Below are 17,102 nucleotides of genomic sequence, written 5' to 3' on the forward strand. Positions count from 1 at the left end.
AACGAGGTTTGTGTTTTGACTCTTGTAGTCTAACGAGGTACTGCAACATATAAACGAGCCGTGAATCCGATACTCCCATAAAACCTATGTACTCGCCAGCATTTCTTTGCTGACTTTATTTTTACATATGTTTCAGGTGGTATTGCTTGATGTTGCTTGCTAGGAAGCTTGTGTCACATAGGACCTGGACGAGGCCTTAGTGACTTAAAAACAGTTATAAACAATATGTAGTTTGTTTGTTTTGATTTAAAGAGAATGTACATTACTTAATAATTCAATAAAACGAAACATTTGGTTACCATGGTTGTGGAACAATAATTCTGTTGCAACACTCCCTGACGTTTCCTCCACGGTTTGTTGTTTTAACGTGGTCGGGGTGTGACAGAAGAGTTGGTATCAGAGCCAATGGTTATAGGGAATTAGGTTATTAGCAATGCTTTGACCTAGACTATAACTTTAGGACCCCAACACAAGTTTACTTGTGCTTAGAATTTTAAAACAATACCGTCACCTATCCTTAGGTGATAACCACAACGAGAACACAATAACGAATCCGCTTCGAAAATTAATCATCTATCCTTGGATGATTGATTACTAGGTTTTGAACCCTTTGTTATAAGGTTTTGAACCCTCTAAGTTTTCAAACTCTCGTCAAAGTTAGGGTCTAAATAATGTGAACACGTGCAAACTGGAAGAGTGAATGCATGTACCCTGAGTTTTCTGTCTAAGGCTAGAGTGTTCGTATAAATCCGCATTATCGGACCAGTCACTCTTACCTGGGAACTCTTGGGGTGAGTGTTCACTTATAGGCGAGCATGTCTTCGCGATACATTATAGTGATCCATTTACTTTGATTAGTCGCTGCGTGTCGTTTGTTTGTTCGAGGTAACAAACAAATGATCGCCTTCCTTGTGTTTTGTCAAATGTTTTCAGTACCTCTTTTGTTTTTCCAATTATCAACCTCACTCGTTTCTCATGTTTCCTTGTTTGACAATGCCTCCTCGACGCGATGCTCGAACCGATGCTCGAACTTATACTGCTGAGGAAGTCGCAGCCCTTGTCTCTCAGCAAATTGCTGCTGTGCTTCCAGGCATTGTGACCCAAATTCACGAACTATACAACAACAATAATAATAACAACAATAATGCACCGTGTAATTTCAAGAATTTCAATTCTGCGAAACCGCTTAAGTTTTCTGGGTCGCAAGGAGCAACTGCGCTCCTACAATGGTTTGAAAGTATGGAGAGCACATTCCGACACGTGCAGTGTCCGAATGAGCGTAAGGTTGAGTTTGCATCTAGTGTGTTCGAGAAGCGAGCTCTTACATGGTGGAACGGAGTGATGCGTGATAGGGGTGCTGAAGTGGCACTAGCACAAACTTGGGAAGAGCTCCGAGCTCTCATGATGAGAGAGTTCTGTCCCTGTCACGAGATTCGAGCTTTAGAACGGGAATTCGATGATTTGAAACAAGTCGGGGGAGAACACCGTGCTTATACGGATCGATTTGAGGAGCTCAGTTTGTTGTGTCCCACGATGGTTACCGCGTTGGATAAGGCAATCGAGAGGTATATCGATGGTTTACCGGATTCCATGCAGGACATTATGACCGGTGTTAATCCTACTACCCTTCATCAAGTAATCGAGTTGTCTGCTACCCTGACTGAGTCTCAAGTCAGGAAGGGTAAACTTACCCGCAAGGGTGATCAAAAGAAGTCAACTGATTCTGATAAGGAAAAGGGTAAGGGTAAGAAGCAGAGTGAGTCTTCAAAAAAGTCAAGGAAGCGCAAGGTTTCCCAAAACTTTGTTGTCACCAATCAAACTGCTCAGAACCCACCGACCCAACCTCCTGCGAAGAAAGCATATGCTGGCACCGCACCTCACTGCACTAGATGCAACGGTCACCACGTTGCTCAACAGGCCTGTAAACAGTGTACTACGTGTGGTAGACTTGGGCATTTGGCCAACGTCTGTCGCTTTGGTCAAAATCAGGCCGCTCAGGTTCCAGCACAAGCTCAAGGGAATGTTGCGAGATTCCCACCCGGTTCGTGTTTTAATTGCGGAGAAATGGGTCATTTCCGCAACAACTGCCCGAGATTGGTAAACGCGAATGCGAATGCAAATGCAAATGCGAATGTCAATCCGAATGGTAACGCGATAGCGAATATAAATCCCGCTCGTGAACGAGCATTCCATTTGAACGCAAATGAGGCGAGGGCGGACAACGAAGTTGTTAACGGTACGTTCCTTGTTAACAATCAACTTGCATCTGTTCTTTTCGATTCTAGTGCCGATAGGAGTTTTGTTTCGTTATCCTTTGAGCCTTTACTTGCGATACCTAGAACTAAACTGAGGAAGCCCTTATCTGTCGAAGTTGCTACTGGTAAACCACTCGTACTCGATTCTGTTCTTCATGGTTGTCAATTAAACCTCGATGACCATCTTTTCCCTATCGACCTCATACCGATGCAACTTGGGAGTTTCGACATTATCATGGGGATGGATTGGTTAACCAAACATCATACCGAGGTTGTTTGTTTCGACAAGATCGTTCGTATTCCTCTTTCCTCTGGTGATGTTCTTGAGGTTTGTGGCGAGAAACCATCTGTTGGTTTGAAACTCATGTCATGTATGAAAGCTCAAAGCTATCTACGAAAAGGATATGTTTCTTTCCTGGCACATGTCACCGAGGAGAAAAGCAAGAACAAGAGTATTCAGGATATTCCGATTGTTCGGGATTATCCAGAGGTGTTTCCTGATGAACTGCCTGGTTTGCCTCCAGTTCGTCAAGTCGAGTTTCATATTGATCTTGTACCCAATGCTAACCCGATTGCGAAAGCACCTTATCGTCTTGCACCTTCCGAGATGCAAGAGTTATCGAAACAGCTTCAAGAGTTATCTGATAAAGGATTCATCCGACCTAGTTATTCACCTTGGGGAGCTCCTGTCCTCTTTGTGAAAAAGAAAGATGGATCTTTTCGAATGTGTATCGATTATCGTGAGCTTAATAAGCTTACCATCAAGAATCGATATCCCCTACCTCGAATCGATGATCTCTTTGATCAGCTACAAGGTGCTACCTGTTTTTCCAAGATCGATCTGCGTTCTGGGTATCATCAGCTTCGTGTATTCAAAGAAGATATTCCCAAAACTGCTTTCCGCACGAGATATGGACACTATGAGTTCACTGTCATGCCTTTTGGTCTAACGAATGCTCGAGCCATTTTCATGGACTTAATGAATAGGGTCTGTAAACCTTATTAGACAAGTTCATCATTGTGTTCATCGACGATATTCTTATTTATTCAAAGTCTCGAGCCGACCACGAGCAACACCTTCGTTTGACTCTCGAACTTCTAAAGAAGGAACAACTTTTTGCTAAATTCTCCAAGTGTGAATTCTGGCTTAAAGAAGTTCAGTTCTTGGGACATATAGTCAACGAGCAGGGTATTCATGTGGATCCTTGCAAAATAGCTGCTATTAAGGATTGGAATACACCTACGACACCCACAGAAGTTCGTTCTTTTCTTGGACTTGCTGGGTATTACCGTCGTTTTATTGCAAATTTCTCAAAGATTGCGGTTCCACTCACTGCTTTGACTCAGAAGAATAAGCCTTTTGAGTGGGGACCCAAGCAAGACGAGGCGTTCCAAACGCTGAAACAGAGACTTTGTGATGCTCCTGTTCTATCTTTGCCCGAAGGACGCGATGATTTCGTTGTCTACTGCGATGCATCCAACTTCCAACTTAGGCCTTGGTTGTGTTCTCATGCAACGAGGCAAGGTCATTGCATACGCGTCTAGACAATTGAAAGTTCACGAGAAGAACTACACGACTCATGATCTTGAGTTAGGCGCTGTAGTCTTTGCTCTCAAAATCTGGAGACATTATCTTTATGGCACGAAGTGTGTGGTTTTCACAGACCACAAAAGTCTCCAGCATATTCTTAATCAGAAGGAGTTGAACATGAGGCAACGACGTTGGGTTGAACTCTTGAGTGACTACGATTGCAAGATTCGCTATCATCCTGGTAAGGAGAATGTCGTAGCCGATGCGCTAAGTCGAAAAGAGCAAGTTAAGCTTCATTCAGTTCAAACTCTATCTGATCTCTAAACTCGTATTCTTCAAGCTCAGCAATTTTGTGTTTCACAAAATTTGATAAGTGAGGAATTGCCACGTCAGCTTGAGCTTAAGCTCGAAGCGAAAGACGATGGTTTGCTTTATTTCAAGGATCGTTTGTGGGTTCCGAAACAAGACGATCTTCGCACTTTAGTGATGGACGAATCTCATAAGTCTCGATATTCCATCCATCCTGGTGCTGATAAAATGTACAAGGATCTTCGTACTAAGTTTTGGTGGCCTGGTATGAAGAAAGATGTTGCCTTGTATGTATCGAAATGCCTAACTTGTCTCAAAGTCAAGGCTGAACATCAACGACCTTCTGGTTTGCTTGTACAACCAGAGATACCGGTTTGGAAGTAGGAGAACATTGCTATGGATCTCATCACTAAATTACCGCGTACATCTAAAGGTCACGATTCTATTTGGGTTGTCATCGATCGATTAAAGAAGTCAGCTCATTTTATTGCGATTTGCGAGGATCTATCTGCTGATAAACTTGCAAAGATTTATGTTGATGAGATTGTATCCCGACATGGTGTTCCTTTGGATATCATTTCCGATCGTGATGCTCGATTTTCATCTCATTTTTGGAGAACCATGCAATCTGCTATGGGAACCCAACTAAATCTAAGCACTGCTTATCATCCCCAAACAGATGGACAATCTAAGAGGACGATTCAAACTTTGGAGGATATGCTTAGAGCATCCGTGATAGACTTTGGTGGTAATTGGGATTCTCATCTACCAATGATCAAGTTCTCTTACAACAATAGTTATCATGCTAGCATCAATATGGCACCATTCGAAGCTCTTTACGGTCGAAAATGTCGTTCACCTATCTGTTGGAATGAGGTCGGTGAGGCTCAGCTTACTGGACCTGAACTCGTTCTGGAAACAACAGACAAAATCAAGAAAATTCGCGATAATCTTGTGACAGCTAGAAGCCGTCAAAAGAGTTATGCAGATATGCGACGCAAGCCCCTAGAATTTCAAGTCGGAGACCATGTCCTACTCAAGGTGTCACCTTGGAAGGGAGTGGTGAGATTTGGAAGGAAAGGAAAACTTGCACCACGATATGTTGGACCATTTAAGATTGTTGAAAGAGTTGGAAAGGTTGCCTATCGACTAGAGCTACCTCCAGAGCTTGGAAATATTCATCCGACTTTTCACGTGTCCAATTTACGAAAGTGTTTAGCTGGCGCTGATCTTCACATTCCTCTCGATGAGATCCAAATCGATGAAACGATGCACTTTGTCGAGAAACCTGTGGAGATAGTGGACCGTACATTCAAACAGTTGAAGAACAAACGGATTAAATTAGTCAAAGTTTGTTGGGAGTCCAAACATGGCCCAGAGTTTACTTGGGAACGTGAGGACCAAATGAAGGAGAAATATCCGCAATTGTTCTCACAAGTTTCCTCTAGTTAAAATTTCGGGACGAAATTTCCTAAAGTGGGGGAGACTGTGACAACTGTGCTCTTTAATCGATGAACAATGCAAAACGATGTTAATTATCAATAAAACAATGTGTTTTGGTGTTACTGTATGTGTTCTATGTGTTTGGTGATTTTACGATTTGATTCGATCCGATTTCAAGCTCTAAATCGCTTTCTTGAAAGTTATACGCAAACTGGTGCGTAAACGCAATCAGTTAAACGCGAAAAACACTCTGGGATAGTGAAGTAGGCTTAACATACCTTAAATAACCTTCTCATAACTTAGAAATAAGTTTTGAATGGTTTGGTGTGTCGAAACCAAGTTTGATCGATCGTAGGGACTATTTGTGTCAAACTGCGAAACTATACCGATTTGTATAGTAACGAACATTCCGGAACTTGATCATAAGTTAAATATGCCCTAAATATCCTTTACATAGCTTATAAATAGGCTTTGAGGTGCTTGGTGCGCAAAAATAAACTTATTGGTCATTCAGGGACTAAAAGCGTCAAAAAGTGCACAAGTTTGCATTTTCGCGCATATCTTACATTCTGAATATATCTGGACATCCAAAAATTTATGTTGTTGATGCATGGAAATGTCTGTTGACTACGTCTGCATCAAGTTTTAGGTCAAGATTGGTCAAACTAGGAGCTAGAAAGTAAAATTCATGTATTTTATGTTAGTTTCGCTTATGTGAATTTGATTTGTAAAAGGTTCCGCTTATGTGTCAAGTTGGCTGGTCCGCTTGTATGACATGTCCTTTGAAGCGAACCTATAACACTATATATAGGGACATTCAAGCGAACCTGATCAGTTGTTGATGTATGTTGGAGCGGAACTGTTGAGAGCATTTGGTACTGAAACTCTGTCAATTTGTAATCAGAATGCAATAAAAAGAAAGGAATTGAATAGGAAAGCTGTTATAACTTCATTTACGTTGATTCCGCCTTCGTACGTGACGATGAATGTTCTCTACTAACTATTCAGGGTCGGAATTCGGTCCAACATATGTAATCATTAAAATATTTTATTTTAGTGATTGGGACGCAAAAACGCCAATTTTCGCGCATTTTGGATCGTACACACGTTCGTTACGACTTGCGTCGTAAGTAACCAAACAACGCGATCGTACGACCAAACGAACCGACATCCGATATATTTTTGAACATGTTTTGAGTTCCCAAAACTTTAACTTCATTTTAGAGCCTTGAAATGAGGTTAACGGGGCTTAAACGTGTCAAAAATGCATCGAAAACCAAGTTTTGGGCTGTAGGGACCAAAACTGCCAATCTGTCAAAGTTCTTAGGCCTGGGGCGTAAACCCAAGCCTTATTCTTACGCGGCCCGCGTCAGTGTCACAGTACAGAAACATTGAATTTGGCCATTCTGCTCGTTTTTGCTGGTTTTGATCTCTAGTTTTCAATGCTAGGGGCTGGTTTGTCTGGGGAACAAGTCCCCCAATCAGTCCTTAACACTTGTATGGCCTAGATAATTCCCTCTTCTCCAAGAAATGATCCTATCGATTTTGCGAAAACTATATATAGGCCATGCTTTCATTCCATTCTCCTTGCATTTGGTCTGAGATTTCTCTAAGTGGTTGTGATATTTCACTACCTACCTGAGAATACTTGGAACCAAATCTATTTGGACCCTTTGTAAGTCCTCTTTCATTCTTTTATTGCTTTCCTAGCTCGAAAGTCAAACTTTGTTTGACTTTCAGCTTTGACCACGAGATGGTCAACGAGAAGTTCGTTTGAACTTCGCAACGTGAGCGTAATCACGATGGTTATAGTCCTTAGTGACTATACCTACTGATTACCACGTTGACTAGGCGTAGTGACGAGTCATAGTTTCAGTCAAAATGCGCATTTAAGCGTATTTTGCAACCAAACTACTCTAGGTATCAAAACACTTTGTTTTGATATCAAAACCTATTTTCTAACTTAGTTAAGCATGTCTTAAAATGCTTAGCTCGTCACTTTTAGTTTAGTGCTTGTTTAGAGTCGTAAGTCAAGCGGTCTAAACCACCGCTTAGACTTTCGAACTCGACCCATTTGGTCGATCTTTAGGATCCGACCAAGCATGTTTAGTGACCATAGTTGCATAGGGAATAACCTTCCGAGGTTATACCTTATGGTCACCGAGTTAATAGTTGTATGATAGGTAAATTATATGCCTTAGGTAAATTACCAAAATGCCATTTTCATGCATAATTGGATTTTAAGCCTACGTAACCTAAACTTTTGTCATATAACTGATTATGCAACCTATTTAAACATGTTTAGGCATATAATACTTGTCATAGGACTAGTTAGACGTCTCGAATGCGCGTTAAAGTAGCATAAGCTACCTAAACGGGTCGCAATGGGTCGAAAGCACTTAGGTTAGGTTCCGATTTAGAATGTAGGCATTGTTAAACCATATCCCATGAGTTCCTACACTCATTTGGTTTACCAAACCTCATTCTTTCCGATCTTCCGATTTAGGCGTCTATTGTTTCACTAGCGATTCGATTACTAGGTGCTGCTTGAGTTTCCTTGGTTTTATTGAGCTTATTGAGTTCTCTAGATTGAGGATACCTTGCACTTCAATGTGAGTACATAGTTCCCCTATTTTACTGTTTTCAATTGTTTTGGGGTGATTCATATGTACAAAACGATTTCAAGGTTGAAACGATGATTTCAAAAACGATTAAGATGGTTTATACAAAAACTAATAACGATTTCAATAATGTGAACAAGACTTGTTGGTTGTAATTACATAACGAATGACATTCATTAGCTCTGATCAGGCCGACCAGTATTAGGTTATGGTACCATAGGATCTGACAAATCCCGTTATCAGACTACACCCATGGTTATGTGTGGGGGTTATGTAGGTAACGACCGAATATGTGATTATTAACTTACCCTTTGGTGGTTTGTTAATACGAGAAACGAGGTAGTCGAGCCACAAAGGTTTGAATGTTATTAGTGAGACGACCAAAAGTAGTTTCACTATTAAAACGAATACGATTTTCGGACGAGTTAAACGATTTGAAACGAGATACACGATTTAAGACGAGTTAAACGAATTAAACGATTGGTTTTGGGTAGTGATTAGATAATGGGACGGGTGTAGTATGATAGAATCATGGTAGATACGCCGCTGGTACATCTTATATATAAGTGCTTCTATCATATTACATTGCGTGTCATTATTTAGTTCACTTGGGAAACGATTTGAAACGATGTCACACAACGAGGTTTTCGAAATGATATAAACCATACGAGTTTTATTAACGAGTTTTTACGAGATGTTATACGATTTGGTTTATTAAAACAAATGTTTTTGGGTTAAGAATCATGGCTACGAGATTTTTATAAACTATAACCAATTCGATTTGTGTTGGTTAATTATGTTGCAATACACTTTTCAAAACGAGGTTTGTGTTTTGACTCTTGTAGTCTAACGAGGTACTGCAACATATAAACGAGCCGTGAATCCGATACTCCCATAAAACCTATGTACTCGCCAGCATTTCTTTGCTGACTTTATTTTTACATATGTTTCAGGTGGTATTGCTTGATGTTGCTTGCTAGGAAGCTTGTGTCACATAGGACCTGGACGAGGCCTTAGTGACTTAAAAACAGTTATAAACAATATGTAGTTTGTTTGTTTTGATTTAAAGAGAATGTACATTACTTAATAATTCAATAAAATGAAACATTTGGTTACCATGGTTGTGGAACAATAATTCTGTTGCAACACTCCCTGACGTTTCCGTCACGGTTTGTTGTTTTAACGTGGTCGGGGTGTGACAGAAGAGTTGGTATCAGAGCCAATGGTTATAGGGAATTAGGTTATTAGCAATGCTTTGACCTAGACTATAACTTTAGGACCCCAACACAAGTTTACTTGTGCTTAGAATTTTAAAACAATACCGTCACCTATCCTTAGGTGATAACCACAACGAGAACATAATAACGAATCCGCTTCGAAAATTAATCATCTATCCTTGGATGATTGATTACTAGGTTTTGAACCCTTTGTTATAAGGTTTTGAACCCTCTAAGTTTTCAAACTCTCGTCAAAGTTAGTGTCTAAATAATGTGAACATGTGCAAACTGGAAGAGTGAATGCATGTACCCTGAGTTTTCAGTCTAAGGCTAGAGTGTTCGTACAAATCCGCATTATCGGACCAGGTCACTCTTACCTGGGAACTCTTGGGGTGAGTGTTCACTTATAGGCGAGCATGTCTTCGCGATACATTATAGTGATCCATTTACTTTGATTAGTCGTCGCGTGTCGTTTGTTTGTTCGAGGTAACAAACAAATGATCTCCTTCCTTGTGTTTTGTCAAATGTTTTCAATACCTCTTTTGTTTTTCCAATTATCAACCTCACTCGTTTCTCAGGTTTCCTTGTTAGACAATGCCTCCTCGACGCGATGCTCGAACCGATGCTCGAACTTATACTGCTGAGGAAGTCGCAGCCCTTGTCTCTCAGCAAATGGCTGCTGTGCTTCCAGGAATTGTGACCCAAATTCACGAACTATACAACAACAACAACAATAATAACAACAATAATGCACCGTGTAATTTCAAGAATTACAATTCTGCGAAGCCGCTTAGTGACTTAAAAACAGTTATAAACAATATGTAGTTTGTTTGTTTTGATTTAAAGACAATGTACATTACTTAATAATTCAATAAAACGAAACATTTGGTTATCATAGTTGTGGAACAATAATTCTGTTGCAACACTCCCCGACGTTTCCGCCACGGTTTGTTGTTTTAACGTGGTCGGGGTGTGACAGTAGTATATCATAAGTATACTTTGGTTTAAGAATAAAAGCATTGGTAGTATATCAAATCATACTTTAGTTTTGGAAGTAGCATATCAACTATGCTTTGGTAGTATATCAACTTATACTTTAGTTTATGAAATAGCAAAGTCGGTAGTATATTAAACTATACTTTAGTTAAATAATATCACGTTGGTAGTATGTCGAAACATACCTAAATCGTGGTTTGGTAATATATCAAACTATATTTTAGTAAACAATAGCATCCCAAATTATGCTTTAGCAAACAGTATCACGTTGGTAGTATATCGAAATATACCATAAATCGCGATTTAGCAATACATTCAAACCTTAGTGCATCAAACTACACTTTAGAGAATATAGAAATACCACCAAGGCAAATTCTATTTGGTTAAAATTTTGGTTTCTGACATTCTATACAACATGAATGGGGTGTCTAGTCCTATAACGCTATATCGTACTACCAATCGGCTTGATCATTGTGAATGAATGTATAAATAATAGTACAAATGAAAAAATAGTTCTAACAAACTTTGGAAATCAGTTGTTTAAGCCATGGATAATAGTTCAATTCGTCAAAAGATAGTACTTATGCATGTGTAATCATATAGTCGAAATCATGAAAATAGCGTATTGGCACATATGTATCGCCCCAAAACATTTGAAAACATAAAAGAGGGGACTATGTACTCACTTGAGTTCGTAAGTATCCTCGATTAAGTGTCCTAAGAAAGCTCAGAAATCAAGGAATCAAGTGGTACCTAGTAATCGGATCGCTAGTTAAACAATCGGTACCTAAATCGGGAGATCGGGTAGAACGAGGTATCGTAAACCAAATGAGTATTGAAACTCATGTGATATGGTTTAACAAAGCCTACATTCTAAATTGGAACTTATCCTAAGTGCTTACGACCCGTTACGACCCATTAAGGTAGCTTACGCTACGTTAACGCGTCATTCGCGCGAATGCGCGTTCGAGACGCCTAACTAGTCCTATGACAAGTATTATATGCCCTAACATGTTTAAATATGTTGCATAATCAGTCTAAGTGACAAAAGTTAGGTTACATATGCTTAAAATCAAATTATGCATGAAAAGGGCATTTTGGTCATTTTTCTAAGGCATATAAACTACCTATTATACAACTAATTAAACTAAGTAACCATAAGGTATAACCTTGAAAGGTTATTCCCTATATAACTATGGTCACAAAATATGCTTGGTCGGATCCTTACGATCGACCAAACAGGTCGGTTTCGAAAGTCTAAGCGGTTGTTAAGACCGCTTGACTTACGACCCTATACAAGCACTAGACTAAAAGTGACGAGTTAAACATGTTAAAACATGTTTAACTAAGTTAGAAAATAGGTTTGATATCAAAACAAATTGTTTTGATACCCGAAAATAGCTTCGTTGCAAAATACGCATAAATACGCATTTTAACCGAAACCTTGACTCGTCACTTCGACTAATCGACATGGTAATCAGTAGGTATAGTCACAAGGGACAATAACCATCGTGATTACGCTCACGTTGCAAAGTTCGAACGAACTTTGTGTTTACCAAAACGAGGTCAAAGCAGAAAGTCAAACACTGTTTGACTTTCATGCTTGAAAAGCATAAAAAGCATGAAAGAAGCTTACAAAAGGTCCAAGCAAGGAAGAATTTGATCCAAAACACTCAGGTATGAAGTATTAACTTCAACTTAGAGCAAATTCAGATCAAATGTGTGAGAAATGAATGAAGAACAAGTGGGTATTTATAGTAAGTCTTGAGTTCTTAAGATATTGACAAGTGTTTTTGCAAGAATCAAGGCTCAAATCTCACCGTACACTTGTGCCCATAGATTTCAATACAAGGGGAACTCAAAAACAAGTCCATTGTATTCAAAATCAGGGATCAAAACCATTAAAATCAGCTGAAAATGACCAAGTTCAATGTTTCTGTACTGACAGGCTATCGCGCCCCGCGTAGACATGCTCTTCAGCCTATGCGGCCCGCGAGGGCATGTTTCACAGATTGTCAAAAATGGTCCCTGCATGTTTATAAACTTAGATTTTTATGTTTTTAAGCCCCGTTAACCCCATTTCAAGGCTATAAAATGAAGTTAAAGCATAGGGTACATGAAATATGCTTGAAAACATCTCGGATGTCGGTTCGTTTGGTTGTAGGGTTGCGTTATTCGGTTAATTACGACGAAAACTCGAACGGACGCGAAAACGATCCAAATTACCCGACCAATGGTATTTTTGCATTCCAATCACTAAAATAAAACATTTTAATGCAAACTTATGCACTTTTTGACACTTTTAGTCCCTATTGATCAAATAAGCATATTTTCGCATAACGAACGCCTCAAAGCCTATCTCTAAGCTATGTAAAGGATATTAAGGGTTTGTTTAGCTTATGATCAAGTTCCAGAATGTTCGCTACTATACAAATCGGCATAGTTTCACAGTTTGACGCAAATAGTCCCTACGATCGAATAAACTTGTTTTCGACACACCAAACCCTCCAAAACTTATTTCTAAGTTATGTAAAGGTTATTTAAGGTATGTTAAGCCTATGTCACTATTCCGGAGTGTTTGTCACGTTAAACTGATTATGTTTACGCATCAGTTTGTGTATAACTTTCGAAAAAGCGATCTAAAGCTCGAAATTGAACAAGAATTGATATGTGCAAATGATACACATATTTATACAAATCCCAAGTATGAAACACAAGATTTCATTGGTTTTGTATTTGTATGATGGTCATAGAGGCACAGATGTCACAGTCTCCCCTACTTTAGGAAATTTCGTCCCGAAATTTAATTTTAGAGGAAACCTGTGAAGACAGCTGTGATTGTTTCGCTTTCGAATGAATCCTTCGTACCGTAAGTAAAACTGTGGGCCACGTTTGGATTTTAGCGAATTTTTTATTTGTCCAAGTGATGTCCTTGTAGTAACAAAACATGGAGTTTCGAACAATGAATAGAAGAATGTTTCCTATGAAGACTATTATAGGAAACTTATGTGTGCTCGAAATTGGAGTTGGAGATTGTAAGATAAAATAACATTGGTCAAGGTCCAGGACTTCCAGTAACTTAAATAACGCTATGTTCGCAATGTAATAAGGAACACTTATATATAGGAAGTACCAGCGGCGTATCCACCATGCCCTTTTTACATTGTTCCCATTTCGTTATTCTTATCACTATAGGTCTTAACACATGACAAAACTTTATGTGGTTTCTGTGCACTGAATTCCATAATTATGTATGCATCCATAGTTACGTAATTCCTTGCACAGTCTGCATAGTTCATTTCATAATGCGTAGGAAAAAATCAATCGAACAAACATGTAATGACTTGACTAGACCACTAAGGGATCTTTTTAACTAGATCAACGAACGATCTTTTTAACTAGATCAACACATGATCTCCTTAACTAGACCATCGTATGATCTCTTTAAATAGACCACTAAAGGATCTTTTTAACTTTGAATCAAATAATTGTTTTGAAATAGCACTTCGGAATCCAAGGTTCTTACTATTTGCATAGAAAAGCCCCTTAAGGAATTTAAGATAGTACTTTGAGTATCCTTCTGAGAATCTAACATATGAAAATACGGAAGATTCTACCAGACTTAGATAACGAGCTTTAGAATTACACATAAACACATAATCACATAATCGCGTATTCGTTAATTTAGTTATTAGCTCGTTTATTAACTTGAATCAAATGCATTTAAAGTACACCAGAAATCCAATCACGGACTTTAATTGGTACTTTAAGTATCCTCGAGAATCTAACTATGAACGTAGGAAGATCTTATAAGGATTTGGTTTTGTCTTTGTCGTATCGTAACATTCGTATTAGAACACACAAGAAATCCAGTTAAGGACTCATGAAAGTACCTTTAGATATCAAATCAGGGATTTGAAATGGTATTTCAAGTATTTGTTTAAGGATTTTGTAACTTGTACCATGTACTTTGTTTCTTAAAAGAAACAATTACTCAGGATTTTCGGGGAGATCACAAGTGATAAAAAAAATGAAAGAACCACACGAGTAGTTTGTTTTGCAAGGAACACAGTTCCTTGGCGTCGGCATCATAGGGGTATGTAGACATACACACAATCGTATCAGTTTCGTAAAATAAAATTGAAACAACAAATTTATTTATATAACAACTGAATTGTTTCAAGCGTCAAAGATAACAACAAGGAAAATACAAAAGTCTAATTGTTCAATACTGCATTATCATTTGCGTTTGCCTCGTTTATGTTAAACACTCGTCCACGCGCTGGATTTGTGTTAAAAAGTCTTGGGCAATTGTTTCGATAGTGAGTAAGATCACCACATTTATAGCATGATCCAGGTGGAAATGGTGCTTGAACTACAGCAGGATTTGCAGCAGCTTGGTTTTGGATTGCATAGCGGCAGGTATTGACCAAATGTTCCAATCGCCCACAGTGGGTACATTTGTGGCACAGTGTTTGTTCCAGATGATGACGGTTGCATTTGTGGCACAAAGGTGCGGTACCAACGTAGTTTTTCCTAGTACGAGGTTGTGCTGGCTGGTTTAGTGCAACCTGATTGTTCTGAGCAACTACAGTGAAGTTTTATGAAGCCTTACGCTTCTCGACTTTTTGGGAGACTCAGTCTGTTTATCCTTTGGTTTTTCTTGTGCAGACTCATCAAATGGTTTCGGGTCGCCCTTTTAGAAAAGCTTACCTTTCCTGATCTGAGATTCAGTCAGGGTAGCAGATAGTTCAATGGCCTGTCTGACGGTAGTAGGGTTGCTACCAGTAACAATGTCTTGAACTAGGTCAGGGAGACCATTAATGTACTTTTTGATCGCCTTATCCAAAGGCGTAACCATGGTAGGACATAACAGGCTCAGTTCCTCATAACGGTCAGTGTAGGCTCGATGTTCACCGCTGTCTTGCTTTAGATCATCAAATTCCCTTTCCAACACCCTGAGTTCATGACGAGGACAGAACTCCTTCATCATTAGAGCTCGAAGCTCTTCCTAAGTTTGTGCCAATGCCATGTCGGCACCCCTATCCCTCATTACACCGTTCCACCATGTAAGTGCTCTTTTCTGGAATACGCTCGATGCAAACTCAACCTTTCGTTCGTTTGGGCATTGTACATGACGGAACGTGCTTTCAAAACTCTCAAACCATTGTAGGAGCCCAGTGGCCCCTTCAGACCCTGTAAATGTGAGTGGCTTAGCTGAATTGAATGTCTTATAGTTGCACGGAACATTGTTGTTATTGTTGTTTGCTTGGTTTACTTGGGTTATCAGGTTTGGGAGTACAGCAGCGATTTGCTGAGTGATAATAGCTGCGAGTTCGGCGTTATTTTGAGGTTGTGCATCTCGTCGAGGAGGCATATTCTAAAAGAGCAAAGAAACATGAAAAGGAAACGAGTGAGATGATTTCGGATAGTAAAAATTGAATGCTTAAAAAAATATCGATAAAGCATGAGGATTGTGATCATTTGTTCGTTACCTAAAACAAACAAATGACAGTGACTAATCAAAGTAAATGGGTCATACTAATGTATCGCGAAGACATGCATTATCTTATAAGTGGACACTCGCCCAAGAGTTCCCAGGTAAGAGTGACTGGTCTGATTATGTGGATTTGTACGAACACTCTAGCCTTAGACAGAAAACTCGAGGTACAGGCATCCACCCTTCTAGATTGCACGTGTTCACATTATTTAGACCCAAACTTTGACGAGATTTTGAAATCTTTGAAGGTTCAAAACCTTATAATAAATCATCCAAGAAAAGATTATTGGTTTTCAAAAACGGATTTGTAATTTGTGTTCTTGTTTTGGTTGTCACCTAAAGATAGGCGACGGTATTGTTTTAAGACTAAACACAAGATAACTTGTGTTAGGGTCCTAGGAAGGTTATAGTCTAGGTCAAAGAATTACTAATAACCTAATTCCCTATAACCATTGGCTCTGATACCAACTTTTCTGTCACACTCCAACCACGTAAAACAACAAATCGCGGCAGAAACGTCGGGGAGTGTCGTAACAGAATCATTGTTTCACAACCATTGATTAAAAGTTTTGTTTTATTTGATTATTGAACTCATTGTTTTATTACAAATCAGTTAAATACAAATAATTATCTCTCAAGTTTTAAAGTCGCTAAGGCACGAGTCCATCCTATGTGTAGCATGCATCAACAATCATCACATAGCAGCACCTGAAACATATGTGAAAATAGGTACGTCAGCATAAAAATGCCTGTAAGTAACATAGGATTTGTGAATTAGATTCATGGCTTTGGATAATGTAAGAAAAGGTTTTAAGTTTTCAAAAATAGCCATGAATCCTTGTAAAAGTTTTGTTTCTAATATGCGTCGTTTTGGAAAAAGGTTTATAGTATATAAAATAGACTTTGTATTTGAGATAAACGGAATAGTAGTATATCTAAATATAATTTAGTATGAAATAGTTAAGTAGATAGTATATCAAAATATACTTTAGTTTTTGAAATAATAGACTTGGTAGTATATCATAAGTATACTTTGGTTTAAGAATAAAAGCATTGGTAGTATATCAAATCATACTTTAGTTTTGGAAGTAGCATATCAACTATGCTTTGGTAGTATATCAACTTGTACTTTAGTTTATGAAATAGCAAAGTCGGTAGTATATCAAACTATACTTTAGTTAAATAATATCACGTTGGTAGTATGTCGAAACATACCTAAATCGTGCATTG

The sequence above is a fragment of the Helianthus annuus genome, chromosome 2 (assembly GCF_002127325.2).
Source record: "Helianthus annuus cultivar XRQ/B chromosome 2, HanXRQr2.0-SUNRISE, whole genome shotgun sequence".
Lineage (NCBI taxonomy): Eukaryota > Viridiplantae > Streptophyta > Magnoliopsida > Asterales > Asteraceae > Helianthus > Helianthus annuus.